The sequence below is a fragment of the Mobula hypostoma genome, chromosome 13, assembly GCF_963921235.1.
Source record: "Mobula hypostoma chromosome 13, sMobHyp1.1, whole genome shotgun sequence".
Lineage (NCBI taxonomy): Eukaryota > Metazoa > Chordata > Chondrichthyes > Myliobatiformes > Myliobatidae > Mobula > Mobula hypostoma.
This window is the reverse complement of record NC_086109.1, coordinates 31,981,223-31,996,459: the sequence shown is the minus strand read 5'-3', so window position 1 is coordinate 31,996,459 and position 15,237 is coordinate 31,981,223.

Here is a 15,237-nt window from a genome sequence, read left to right as displayed (position 1 = left end):
ATAAGGGAGGAGAAAAGAAGGGGGTAGGTGGATAGACACCAGATCTGCTATTTCTGACCATTATCCACATTGTTATTGTTGGCCCACAATAGCCAAGTAACCTGTTTGTCTAACTGTTATCCCCAAGTTCTTCATTAGGTTGCTTTATAAAGATTTCCAGGGTTATGAATGAGGAACAGTCCCTGAACAGAGAGATAGCAGGTCCTTATGGAGTAGGTTAAAAGCAAGCATATCAATTAGTTAGCTGATATTTGAAAAAAGACTCAGAGAAGCAGTTGATACTTTCTGTATCTGTGTCTGCATTTATGTAGAATGCACAACAGTGATTCTGTTGCAATCAGTGTCAGAATTTTAGTTAAATGCTAAATTAAGCTGTGTTTCTGTCAGTTAATCTTTTCCTCTGTACACGTGACTTGATGTGCATTTTTTTCTGCCAATATGAGTCTGTTTGCAATTGTTTTGTTGGCTTGCTGTGCTTTGATAGGCAGTGAAATCAATTTGCATCCAACCTTGATAAATGTGGATCCCTGGTGTAAGCATATTTCCCCACTTCACAATTTTCTTTGCGTAAAATAAAGTCATCTTGGGCCTCTTATCATCTGAGACTTTTTCTCACATTCTCCTTATCTCATGGTATGTATTAAGGCCACATTCTAATATTTTTTGTCTAATAGTATTTTATGTTCTGAAAGCATTTTTTACTTCACTTTCAGATTTTGTCTATTGGTATATATGTTTTGTGATGCTATTTGGAGAGGTGATATTGCATCTTCTCTCATTAGTGGCTTCTTGTAACATAGTGTAAATCTATTTGCAGATAGAAATCATAATAGTGACAAATGTACTAGTAGATTTTTTCTCTGCGTGCAGACAAAAATGTATTTCAAAGAAATACAATATGCATTTTCTTTGTTGGGGGGTGGAGTAGCCCCAATCAAATAAACTCTTAGGAAAGAGGAACCAGTTTTAATTTTGGAGTTCATAGTGAGATAAATAGAGTTTCTAAGTGGAACAAGGGTGGATATAGGCCTGGGGCAGATCAGCCATATTGATTGACAGAGCAAACATAAGGTGCTAAGTGACATACTCTTTCTTTTCTCATGACTTCATGATCTTGTAACATATGATCAGCTGTCTGTTGATTATGTGTGAACTTTCTTGTGGACGTCTGGTCTTGGCTTCCTTTCCATCAACCTGATAGCTCGTTGACTGCAAAGCTTTGAGAGAATGAAGCCTTCCTCTCAGTCCTTCTCGTCACAGTGTTTTACTGCAGTACTAACCAACCTCCTGTAGGAGTGGAGCTAGTAATGGAACCAATGGGAAACCTATCGACTGAGTGTCAATATGAACTGAATCAAGCTTACCCAAGAGTCAGTAAGAGAGTTGCAATAGGTAGAGAAAGCTTGGATTTACTGCTATGAAAAATCTGCATTCTAAGGCATTGTTGGCTTGTTCAATGTGGCATTCTAGAGGATAGAAATTGCACCTAACATTCACAATGCTAGACCCCTCTTTCAACCTGTCCCTGCAGAAAAACACTGCCATCTGATTCGAAACCTTGGGAGATTCCATTCAGTGAGGGCAGCCATTCAATATCACCTTCAAGGAACTGGCAAAGATTTTGGTTGTTTGGGGTAAAAGATACTTGATAATCAAGACCTCAGGCCAGATGCACATTCTTGGCCTACCAGAATTGAACCTGATTCAATACCAGGACCATCTCACAACGGCGCAATGATGCCACCAACAGTATCTCTGCAAGAGCCTCCAATTCACTGCAAAGTTTTGTGAGCTAGCCTCAGTGCACTGAGACCCTAATTATGCTGCCTTGGCTCTGGAGATCACCTGTAACTGCAGAGAGAAAAAGATTCCTCAAAGTCTCTTTAAGGAATAAAATGCAATATCCCCACCGACACTGCAAAAGCTCTGACCCATTACTAGTAGAAGTGGAGAAAGAGATTTCCCCAAATTTTTCTGTAAAATCTCTATTGAAAGCATGTGGATAATGAGGGTGAAATTGCATTGTTCTAACTCTTATGGTACTGTCTACATCTTCAATAGAGTTTGGTTTAGAACTGATTTCCTTTGCCACATTTCTCAATTTTTTGTTTTGCTTTGGGATCTCAGCTAAGTTATGAGATGACAGGTGTAGCTCCAATTGCCTGCTTGTATTTTTACTGAGAGGAGAAGGTCAGTTGAGCACCGTGTTTTGTAGGTCAGTGTTTAGGTTTTGTGCCGAGAGCAGTTCACCTCTGTCTGTCTAAACCTGAGCCATGACAAAAATAAATAAAGCTTGGTGCAGGGACAGCTGTGTTTGCTCCTGATCTCTGGTGCTACGAACATGAAGAGTGCAATTCCTCCTGTGCACACTGGGGTTTCTCCTGACTGCTCCATTTTCCTTCCACATCCCAACTATATGCTTGTTGTTAGGTTGACTAGCTACTGTAATTGTCCCTGTTGTGAATTGGGGGGCTTGAGGGAATAGGTTACAGGTAGATAGGAACAATTGGATTGATCTGAGCCAGTGTAGACATGGTGGGCCGAATGGCCTCCTTAGTCAGAAGCAAATACGAACGATGAATATGGAGAACATTGTGGAAGATTCTGAGAACCTCAAGTCATTCACTGAGAACAGACATTGACTCACAGTAGCAAAAGGAACAGATGGCCTCACAAACTAGCTTCCATCTGCTTCAAAGGGTACCAGCTCTCTTTTCTGTGGAAGAGTTTCGGTCAGTCAGTCACCTCAGGACCCACAATACCGGAGTGGAAGCAACTCACCCTTAATCCCAGGAGACTGTCTCAAAGGAACGAGGAGAAGATTATATGCTGGAGACAAGAAAAGTCAATCTGGTCTGCATAGCCTTACGACCTCTCAGTCTAGCTGTCGATGCCCATTTGATGTGTGCTGGTTATTGTGTCAAAGAGGAGAATGGTAAGCTGCATGATGCACTTGTGCACTGAAGCCAGGGAGATATGGAGAACATCACACAGAAGAAATCTGCTATGGAAAAATTGTACACGTTGGTGATCCAAGGATTCCCAACCTTTTCTATCCCATGGACTTTTTACCATTATCCAAGGAGTCTGTACAATCTAGACGTTGGCAAAGAATTAACATTTGTTCAGCAAGATCATGCTGTTGAAGATTAAATGTATCAGAAGTGTCTTGCTCGTGAATCATTAGATTTAAATGCATTCACCTTCAGAAATATCCAAAACCTTTCTAATGGAATCCGTGAGCTGGGAGCCATATGACAATTCTCTCCCTCAGCCTCAGCTGCAGTGTTATAATTATTAAATCCTGTGCTCATTTGGAAGTAAATGCCACTCTTAAACTGTGGTGTTTGTGCACAATGACATATCAATTAAATAAAAGCACCTGTGTGGGTGATGGCTTTAACTGGTGTATTCACATTGCAGTGAGAGAGAGAGCGAGAACAATGCCCATGTGTAGACAACAGATCAATGCGTAGTGCTAAGGGGATGGTCATTGCTCTAAAACAAATAGATCCAAACATTACATAAACCATCTCCACTTAACCCATATTGTCTCCATGTCCACTCTGTCTAGGCCTTTTAATATTTGGGGTCCCCCCCTATTCTAAATTCATGAGATTACAGACCCAGAGCCAACAAATAGTACACTTACATTAACCCTTTCATTCCTGAGATAATTCTCGTAAACCTCTACTGGACCCTCTCCAATGCCAGCACATCCTTTCTTAGATATGGGGCACTAAACTGTTGTTACTGATGCTCTTCCAGTTCATCTTTTGTAAGGAATGGAATAACAAATGTACCTTTGCTGAGAGCTTAAAATGGATAAAGGAAAAGGAAACAAATTGAAGTATCTTATGTTTCTGAAGATAGAAAACCACTCTGAATGTTAGCAGATCAGTATGCTTTTAAATCCATCCATGAACATGTCAGTTTATGAAACTTGACCCACTATAATTTGGAGGAGTGATGGTCTCCAAGTTGTTGGCATACTGCATAAAGAATTGTCCAGTGGTACAGTAGAGAACATAGCACATTCTCTGCAATTGAATAATTCTGATAATACATATAGTCCAGTTGTGAGTTGATGGGACTAGGCAGAATAAAAGTTCGGCATTGATTAGATGGACTGAAAGTTCCGTCTTTGTGTTATAGTACTCTATGACTCTATAACAATTAATATTATAACACATATAATCTGTAACAAATAATAACGCAGAAACAAATTAAAATCCATTTAGTGTAGGAAAAACTCATTAAATGCGGAAATGTGATAAGGCTTTGGCTGTAGGCTAGCGGTGAATTATAATGTTAATTTATCCTGTTTAAAATGCGGTTAAATTAGTTCTTTGAGAAGGTGAAGAAAGAAACTGTTAATTTACTGATTAAATAATCTGTATATAAAATAGTGCAGAGCTTTTTATCCTTACTGCAATCAAGCATTGTTTTTACTAACTCAAGAGGATGGCCACAGCAATCCTTAATATCGTTTAAACATCTCTGTAGTCTATAAGTAGTTCTTCTGGCTGAACTGAGAAAACTGCTGAAGAGCTACATGAAGACATTTAGCTGTAATATTGCAATCAACAGTTTTAGATCGTCAGCCTTCCCAATTTAGACCACAATTTTAAATGGGAGGTACAAAACCTTGAACTCCAGCACCACCAAGTTCAAGAAGAGCTACTTTCCTTCAACCATTCATTTCCTGAAGCAAACATCACTACCCTAATCACTACCTCAGTATAAGTGACACTATTGCCATTTTAATCACTTCAGACTAAAATGGACTGTCTTTGTTCTAATTGTTTTTTCTCTTGCAAAATTAGTGTATAGTTTATGTTTAACTTGTAATTTTCTTGTGTATCTGTTTATATGACGCTATGTGCCCATGATGCTGTTGCAAGATTTTCATTGCAGCTGTGCTTGTGCATCTGGCAATACACTCCACTTTGACTTTGGCAGCTTGCCCATTCTGAAAAATAGTCATCAACCAGTAATGTTAACTTTCTTTTACTTCTCCATAAATGGGACATGATCTTCTTCTGAAGTCATCTTTCCCAGCACTGAAATATTTTATCTCTGTTTCAACATCATTTTGCCTTGTTTGAACCCATTTAATTCCTTCTATTTTCATCTTGAGACAGATCAAGTTCAGTCAATAAACCACCTTTTATGAGCCGGTATCACTGCCACTTGTATTATTCAGATACTCTAGGTCTGCACTCTATTTCAGACATTCCCTTCGTTCTTTCCATTCCTCCCTTCCCTATGACTTAAAACATGTTTGAGTTCCAGTTATTCAGGCCTTGTGAAGTCAACAATTTGAAACATTAACTTTGTTTCTTTCTTCACTGGTGCTGCCTGATCTAAAGATCTTCAGCATTTTCTGATTTTGTTTCAGATTTCCAGCATCTGCAGATCTTTTTGAACTTTATACACGTAATAAAATACCTTTTAGTCAAGATATAATACTGCAATGCCACACAGAATATTACAGTGATGGATGGAACACATAAATATCACAACCTGTATGTTCCTTTATGAATTTCCATCAAGGATTCAGAATAGCTGCACCACATTATTACTAATCTACCTGGCATGATCATTTTTGATTCAGGAAAGGTTCTTTGATGATTGTATTTATGTTTTAATAATGATTCCTCAGAGCACATTTCCATGTCTACATGTGGTAAGCTTTCCAGTGAGGACAACGATGTGAGTAGCAAAATTTTAATATGGTTGGATCTTATGAGGAACACCAAAGAACTGAATAGCCTTCAGATTATTATTAAAAAATTGATAAATGTGGAATATTAAAGACCGCATGTAATCAAAAGAAAATGGCAACTATTTCTGTGGCACACGGTAAGGAATAACAATTTAAAAGAGAAATGAAATAAAAGTCTTAAACGTGTTCAGTGAATCATTTAACAAACCGTTCTTCTTTCTTACTCATATGGATAATTGTGGTAACAAACTTATTTCTTATTATTTTCCGTATATGGAAGAAGCAATGATCTACACTCAATTAAAAACAAGCACCATCGAAATATTTTTGCAAGGGAACTAAACAGAATTATAGAGTAAGTTATATGTGAAAATAGTATTAAACTCAATATAACTGATGCTCCTTTAGTAGTGCAAGAATTCAATTATCATTTATAAAGTTACATTTCTCTCCCAGCCTACTTTCATGCTAGTAGGTGAATTTTAATCCTTTCTGGTGTATTGGAAGCGATAATACCCCCTGAAAGTTGCAAGGTACAGTAATGATGCCCACTGCCATTTACCTGGGGAGTCTCTGCAGGAGGAGGTTATGCAATTGCCAATTGCACATGGAGCAAATTTTTATAATCTAGCAATTGGAAGCTATGATGAAAATAACTAATGGAATTTTGAAGTAATATATTCTGCCCATTGGTGATGGATATAGAGATGCTTAACTCCAAGTTCTTAAATTGATCAAAGAATCATAAAAATATTGTGACACGGAAAGATATTCTTAGCCCTCTAAGAAAAAACAGAGCAGCCTCATTTCACCTTCAAGCACTGGGCCCATAGATTTGACGAGACCATTTCTTCAATCACACATCCGTGTAATTTTGAAATATGGTGAGGGCTTTTTACTTCAGCCACTTTTACAGCCAGTGAATTCCCGACCATCATTATCTTCTGGAAATCTGTGTAGCTGGCACATAATTTACACTTTTCATGTTTGGCAAAATTTCATTTGCCTTTTTGATTACGTTTTCTATTTGTACATTGGAATTTAGAGTAATGGACACCCAGAGTGCACACAGTAATTGCTAATTAGAAAATATTCTGGTTTGTCTTTCCTGGAGCTAACTTAGTCCAAATTAAAAGCAGTAAATTTTGAAAGTAATTAATAGGTCTCTCCGCCTGTATCTTTATTGCTCTCTATAACAAACCTTTCAAACTTCTTAATGTAGTGCTTTTAGCAGGTGTGGATATACATTTCTTCATCCATACCCTAAAACATACCCAAATCTTTAGCCTTCAACCTGATGGCATGAATATTGATTTCTCCTTCTGGTATATATTAAAAAAAGTCCTCCCTGTCCCCTCTTCCTCTATTCCTCACTCTGGTCTCTTATCTTGTCTCATCTGCCTATAACCTCCCTCTGGATCTCCTCTTCCTTCCCTTTCTCCTATCAGATTCCTTCCTCTCTAGCCCTTTATCTTTCCTACCCACCTGGATTCACCTATCACCTTCTCGCTATCCTCCCTCCACTCCCCACACCTTTTAATTCTGACGTTTTCCCACTTCTTCTCTCATCCTGAAAAAGGGTCTTGGCCCAAAATGTTGACTGTCTATTCATTTCCATGGACACTGCCTGACCTGCTGAGTTCAGCCAGTATTGTGTGCGTACGTGTGTGTGTGTGTGTGTGTGTGTGTGTGTGTGTGTGTGTGTGTGTGTGTGTTGCCTTAATCTTTAGTTGGTTCTCCTCCCTGCTAACTATTTACAAACTAGATTTACACATCTGTTTATTTTTCCCAATATCAATTGTGAAGAGCCATAACAGATAAAATCTGGAAGTCCATGTAGGCCATAAAGACAGACACTCCCCTATTCATCAAGTGATTGTCCTCCAAAGGAAACATAATTGATTTGTTTGATACACTGTCCCCTTTCACAACCTTACTCAGTCTTTTGTTGGTCATGTTTTCAGTCAGTTTGAACATAATGTTTGCTGGTAAAATGTAAATAACTCAGAACGCTAATGGTTTTGGTCTCACAATGGGGACATCAGATACATATTAAAATTACTTCAGCAGCAACCTGTCAGCAACTTTGATTCAGAACTGATCCCAGGAACTCACATTGCCTGAAATACCTGCCACTCTTGCCTGCTGTAAATGCACAAACCATGAGAACAGCTATCGTGAGTCTATTTAATTGCTGGGAGCTTAAATTTTTTTTGAAAAAATTGAAGAGAAAGGGATGATTGAACTTATCTTGGTCTTGGAACTCAATTGTGCACTACAACATTTCTAACAGAGAATTTCCTAAGAAAGGCAAGAGCCAAGAGCAGCTGGGAACATCCCAGTCCATAAAGACTATGAAATTTCTTCCAGGTTTTTGATGCACTCAGTGGAGACACCCAGACATAATGGCACCCCAGTCTAGCACAAAACATTGAAATGTTATGTTCATGATTTGCCATGATATGCCCATGACCTGTAAGATTTTATTTTGAACAAGGTCGTAGGTATAATGTACAGTGGATTACCAAGTATTATGCACTTAAAATGTTCCAATTTTTAATCTTAGCAAATTGTGTTGTGAATGACATCAGTAGGATTATAGGATGGTTATTCTCATGGACTAGTCTTCATATCATTTGTCCTTAAGCTACAGCGGCAACCACAACACTGTCCTACTGATCGTTTAACCTCCTATTGCTCTGTGACACAAATGAGGGATTCATTTTAAATTTTGGATTCAGGAGTGGCTGTTCCTTTAAATACAAGTGCAGTAAACAGATAGTTTAAAATCCTGATACCACAAGGATTTTTAAACCAAATATATCCTGTTGCAGAAATCCAGACACAACATTGCAGATTTAATCTGTTATAGGTCAAAAACAAAGGAACAGATCAAATTTAAATATTCATATGATTGATTTAGCTCACACCCTATTGATAGTTCCCTTCAAAAACTAGGTAGCGAGACATTCAAAATTCAATTTCTGGAAAATGAAAAAAGAATATTCTACTTAAGTCAAAATGTCTGCTTGGAAATTTTTGTGAAAGTGGACCATTTTGAAACTTATGAAGGACAGAAAAAACACACGTGCTAAGTTCATCAACTTCATCAAATTTGCCTCCATCTTCTACTCTGTCCTTAATTTCACTAGGTCTATTTTCAACACTTCCCTCCCCTTTCTTGATCACTCTGCCTCCATCTCTGGAGACAAACTGTTGACTGACATCTTTTATAAACCTACCAATTCCCATGGCTATCTACACTATACCTCTTCTCACTCTGTCTCCTGTAAAAAAACACTATTACTTTCTCTCAGTTCTTTCATCTCTGCCATATCTGTTTCCAAGATGAGGCTTTCCTAGCCAGAACATCAGAGAAACAGAGAAACATAGAAAACTTACAGCACAATACAGGCCCTTCGGCCCACAAAGTTGTTCTGAACATGTCCCTACCTTGGATATTACTAGGCTTACCCATAGCCCTCTATTTTTCTAAGCTCCATGTACCTATCCAAAAGTCTCTTAAAAGACCCTATTTTATCCGCCTCCACCACAGCTGCCGGCAGCCCATTCCACGCACTCACCACTGTCTGTGTAAAAAAAAAACTTACCTCTGACATCTCCTCTGTACCTACTCCCAAGCACCTTAAACCTGTGTCCTCTTGTGGCAACCACTTCAGCCCTGGGAAAAAGCCTCTGACTATCCACATAATCAATGCCTCTCATCATCGTATACACCTCTATCAGGTCACCCCTCATCCTTCGTCACTCCAAGGAAAAAAGGCCAAGTTCACTCAACCTGTTTTCATAAGGTATGCTCCCCAATCCAGGCAACATCCTTGTAAATCTCTTCTGCACCCTTTCTATGTTTTCCACATCCTTCCTGTAGTGAGGCGACCAGAACTGAGCACAGTACTCCAAGTAGGGTCTGACCAGGGTCCTATATAGCTGCAACGTTACCTTTTGGCTCCTAAATTAAATTCCATGACTGATGAAGGCCAATACACCGTATGCCTTGTTAGCCACAGAGTCAACCTGCGCAGGTGCTTTGAGCGTCCTATGGACTCGGACCCCAAGATCCCTCTGATCCTCCACACTGTCAAGAGTCTTAGATTTAGATTATGAGAACACTCAGTCCTCTTTTATTGGCATTTAGAAATGCATACGTGCATTAAGAACTGATACAATGTTTCTCCGGAGTGATATCACAGAAAACAGGACAGACCAAAGACTAACACTGACAGAACCACATAATTATAACATATAGTTACAACAGTGCAAAGCAATACCATAATTTGATGAAGAACAGACCATGAGCACATTCTTAAAAAGTCTCAAAGTCCCGAGTCGATCGACTCCCGAGTCCCTGACAGCAGGCAGCAAAAGGGAGAAACTCCCTGCCATAAACCTCCAGGCACCGTCAACTTGCCGATACCTTGGAAACACCCGACCACAGCCGACACTGAGTCTATCCGTCTGAAAACTCCGAGCTTCCGACCAGCCTCTCCAATACAGCCTCCCCAGTGCCATCCTCTGCTGAGAGCCTTTGACCTCTCCCCGGCCGCTGAAACACGCAAAGCCGAGGATTTCAAGGCCTTCAGCTCTGGAGCTTCTGGTTACCACACAGTAGCAGCGGCAGCAAAGCGGGCATTTCAGAAATTTTCCAGATGTTCCTCCGTGCTCTCACGCCTATCTCCATCAAATCAGAATTGTGCATGGTCCCCTACTTGACAGATAACAGATATCATCACCGGTGGCCGCGCGTGCTGCCGTCGTGCCGCCATCTTCTCCACCCTCCCAGGTCTTACCATTAATACTATATTCTTCCATCATATTTGACCTACCAAAATGAACCACTTCACACTTATCTGGGTTGAAATCCATCTGCCACTTCTCAGCCCAGTTTTGCATCCTATCAATGTCCTGCTGTAACCTCTGACAGCCCTCCACACTATCTACAACACCTCCAACCTTTGTGTCATCCTCCTTCTTCAAAGAACGGGGTTTCCCTTCTTCCACAATTGATGCTACCCTCAGACACATCTCCTCCATTTCCTTGACATCCTTGCATTCCATTTTCCCACCGCCTTAACAGTGATGGAGTTTCTGTGGTCTTTTCCTCCACCCTATGTACCTTTGTATGCAGCACATCATTCTCCATAACTTCTGCCATCTCCAAAAGGATCCTACCACCAAATGCACCTTTACCTCCCCCTCCCCCTCCCCACTCTCTACTTTCAGTAGGGATTTTTCCCTTTGTGATTCCCTTGTCCATTCATCTCTTCCCAGTAATCTTCCTTCCAGCACTTAACCCTGCAAGTGCTACACCAGCCCATACACCTCCTCCCTCACCTCCATTCAGAGCTCCAAACTGTCCTTACAGGTGAGGAAACACTTCACCTGCGAATCTGCTGGGGTCGTGGAGAAGCAACACCTCATATTCCAACTGGGTAGACTCCAACCTGATGGCATGGACATTGATTTCTTCTTCCAGTAAAAATATCCTTTCCCTCCCACTCTTCTCTTCTTCTGTTCCCTAATCTGGCCTCTTACCTCTTCTAACCTGCCTATCACCTCCCCCTGGCGCCCCTCCTTCATCCCATTCTCCTGTGCTCTCATCTCATGTCCTTACAGATTGCTTCATCTCCAGCCCTTTACCTATCTCTTGCAGCAGACTTCACTATCACCTTCTAACTGTCCTCCATCCCCTCCCTCACCTTTTTAGTCTGTTGACTTCCCCCTTCCTTTCCAGTCCTGAAGAAGGGTCTCAGCCCGAGACATTGACTGTTCATTTATTTCCATGGATTCTGTCTGACCTACTGAATTTATTCAGCATTTTATGTATGTTGCGAAGGAAAGAAAAATCAGTCTGAATTTCCAAGAAACAGTGTAAATTAATTTTGGTGCCACAGTGGTAAGGAATTCCAACAGTTGAAGCACGACCACAGCAATGTTTTCATGATAAGAAATCGCTAGTTGACGTAATGCACCTAATACTGGAATGGCATTTTGTCCTCGTGCTTGGTGCGTTTTGTGCATCTTTGAATTTACAGATGCAAATTTTCAGTCACAAATTAATGTTATTAACAATAGTTAATTTGGAGACTGAAAGGCTTGTCTGACTTGTGAGCACAGGATTTTCTCTCTTCAGCTTTCACGTATCAGATGAATCAGAAATATGTTTTACACAGTACCCAAATGTACGCTGCAGTAATGCAAACTCTAATCAACTTTTTAGCAGTCTTTAAATGGGAATCACACTCTTTCAAAAGGATCCCCACAGTAAACAGTTTTCAGTGGATCTTGCTGTATAATTTCACTTAGTTAAGTTATTTCAATGTTTAGCTTTTAGCAGCTTTCATTAAGTTTGCTATTATATGTCTCACTCTCTCACACAAATGGTGTGCAATGCTCTCCATTTGTTTGTGCTCTCTCTTTCTGCCAGTATGCTCTTTCCTCTTGGTCAGTTTGCATTCCTCTGAATGTTGGCACTCTCTAGATCAAATAGAAGCACTCCAACTTGTTGTGAATTTAATATTTCAGTAATATTTGAGTAATATTGTAAATATACTGTGTGATTAAGCATTCTTTGCCATTTACATAATTCAGTTCGGGTTATGTATAAAAGTATGTGAATGTCGTTGTCATTACATCACCACATTATATTTCTGTGCCTCACTAAAGTAGAACTAAAAGTACACAAGCTATCACTGACTTTCATGTTTTTCTTTCAATTAGTTTTATGTTTTGGAGTTACAAAACATAACACCACTCAGACAGTGCCTTTTGCATTGACTACTTTGTAAAAATATTTTCTAATCAGAGTCTATCTCGCCATCATTTTATGGCCTTTAGCATGTATGTAATGTATGTGCAGCTTTGACTTCAAATTGATGTGATGTTGTTATTTTCTTTTTCTTCCTACAAGACCTCCAATGAGGGAGAGTTATTTAGAAAATTCAGGTTTTGCCCTGTATATCAACAGATTTAAGATTAAATGGAGAAAAGTAAACTCCACCAGAAAACCCACCTCTTAATAGGAGCCTCAGTTTCAAATTCTTCATTATTTTGGACGAAGAACCACAGACTAAATTTGATTAAGTTTTGGCAACATTCATGCAGCAAAGTCTGAGAAGGATATTCTGTTTTGTCTGAAGGTGTCATGTTGGATGTTGCCTTTTCAGCTGTGCTGGAGCAGTAATGCCTAATTGGCTCAAGGCAAAGTGGAATACAAAGATCCAAGTATTGAAGTATAAGTTTTGCTAGATAAACCAAAAATACTGGGAAATGAGGTCCAGTGACTCTGCACAAGCTAACTAAGACTGATCAGGAGATTAGAATCCATAGCTCATGAGGAAATAGACAAAAATGCCATCAGAAAGAAGGTACAGGAGACTTGGGTCCCACAACATTAGGCTCAGATACAGTTATTATCCCTCAATTATTGAGCTCCTGAATCAGTGTGAAGAACTTCACTCACCTCAACACTAAACTGATTCCGCAACCTATGGAATCACTTTCAAGGACTCTACTACTCATATTCTTTATTATTTGTCAGTGTATGTGTGTACTTTTCATTGGTTCTTTTGTATTTCTTGTTCTACTGCAAATGTCTGCAAGAAATTATATCTCAGGGTTGTATACAGTGACAGATATGAACTTTGATAATAAATTTACTTTGAACTTTGAACTAAGTGACTTCTGGACTGACAAACGGATATCTTAATTCAAAAGATTTGATCTTGTAATTTCTTTAGTCTTGAAGCAGTAGCATTTTTCTGGATGCTCTGATGTGAAGAGGTCTCTGTATGACAAAGGTGCATTTCCAGTGGTACCAGGTTTGCCACTTTATGACACTGGAGCGCAATACTTGAAGGAACAAATCTGACACCGTTTGATACTAACGTGCAGAAATGGTGAGGAAAAACTCAGTCACTGTTCAACATTGGGTCATGGTACTGGTGAGAATAGGTTTGTCACCAAGGTGCAGTTCTGAACGGAATAGGGCAGTCACTGACAATACCCTGCCATTCTGATGGCATATAAGCATCAATGTGCGATTCTCTGAAGCAGTACTGGTAGCATCTTGTCACTGCTTGACAACAGAGTGCTGCACTGGTGATAACAGTCTGTCAGTGTATAACACCGAGGAGTAGCACTGACAGGAACAAGTCTGTCAGAATAAATTTGAGATGTGATACTGGTAGATGAAATATGCATACATATCACAGTGCAGTATTGGGGGGAAAACTGGTCTTTAATAATATAAAAATGAGGTACAATGAATGAGATCCAGATTGTCATACTATGACAGTGAAGTGAAGAACTGGTGGGAACAAATATGTCATTGTATGACACTGATGTTCAGTAAGGCTGATATTGGTCTATTACTGTATAACCCCAAGGTACATTACTGGTGGGATCAGTTCTGTCACTGTGTGATACTGAATTATGGTACAGTGGATATGAGTATCACTACATAGAAGTGAGGCGCAGAATTTGTGGGAAAAGTTCTGCCACCAAAGAGCATTGAGGAGCAATGCGACCAGACGTAGGTTTCTCACAGTATAAATCTCGCAATAATTTCTAAAGGAATTGAATGGTAAACAATTATCTGTAGAATTATATCTGAATAACACTTGAATTCTTGTAGTAAAGCTTTGATAATCTATGAACCACAAAAGGCTGGTTTGCAGGTGCAGCAGGCGATCAAGAAGGCAAATAGAATGTTGGCCTTCATTGTTAGAGGGATTGAATTTAAGAGCAGAGAGGTTATGCTGCAACTGTACAAGGTACTGGTGAGGCCACACCTGGAGTACTGCATGCAATTCTAGTCTCCTTACTTGAGGAAGGATATACTGGCTTTGGAGGCGGTGCAGAGGAGGTTCACCAGGTTGATTCCAGAGATGAAGGGGTTAGACTATGAGGAGAGATTGAGTCACCTGGGACTGTACTTGCTGGAATTCAGAAGAATGAGAGGAGGCCTTATAGAAAGATAAAAAATTATAAAATGGATAGATAAGCTAGAGGGAGGAAAGTTGTTTCTACTGGTAGGTGAGACTAGAACTTGGGGACATAGCCTCAAGATTCAGGGGAGTGGATTTAGGACAGAGATGAGGAGGAAATGTTTTTCCCAAAGGGTGGTGAATCTGTGGAATTCTCTGCCCAATGAAGCAGTGGAGGCTACCTCAGTAAATGTATTTAAGACAAGGTTGGATAGATTTTTGCATAGTAGGAGAATTAAGGGTTATGGGGAAAAGGCAGGTAGGTGGAGATGAGTCCATGGCCAGATCAGCCATGATCTTATTGAAGGGTGAAGCAGACTCCATGGGCCAGATGGCCTACACCTGATCTTATTGCTTATGCTCTTAATACTGCATATTTAGGGCTTTGGTGATGTTGGAGTAGCATGTTTTCCTGCGCTATTGAAGTTTGTCTCATTAATACCCTATTATACAATAGTTGATACTCATTTGTCATTAGTTGCACAGTAATATAACATTTCCATT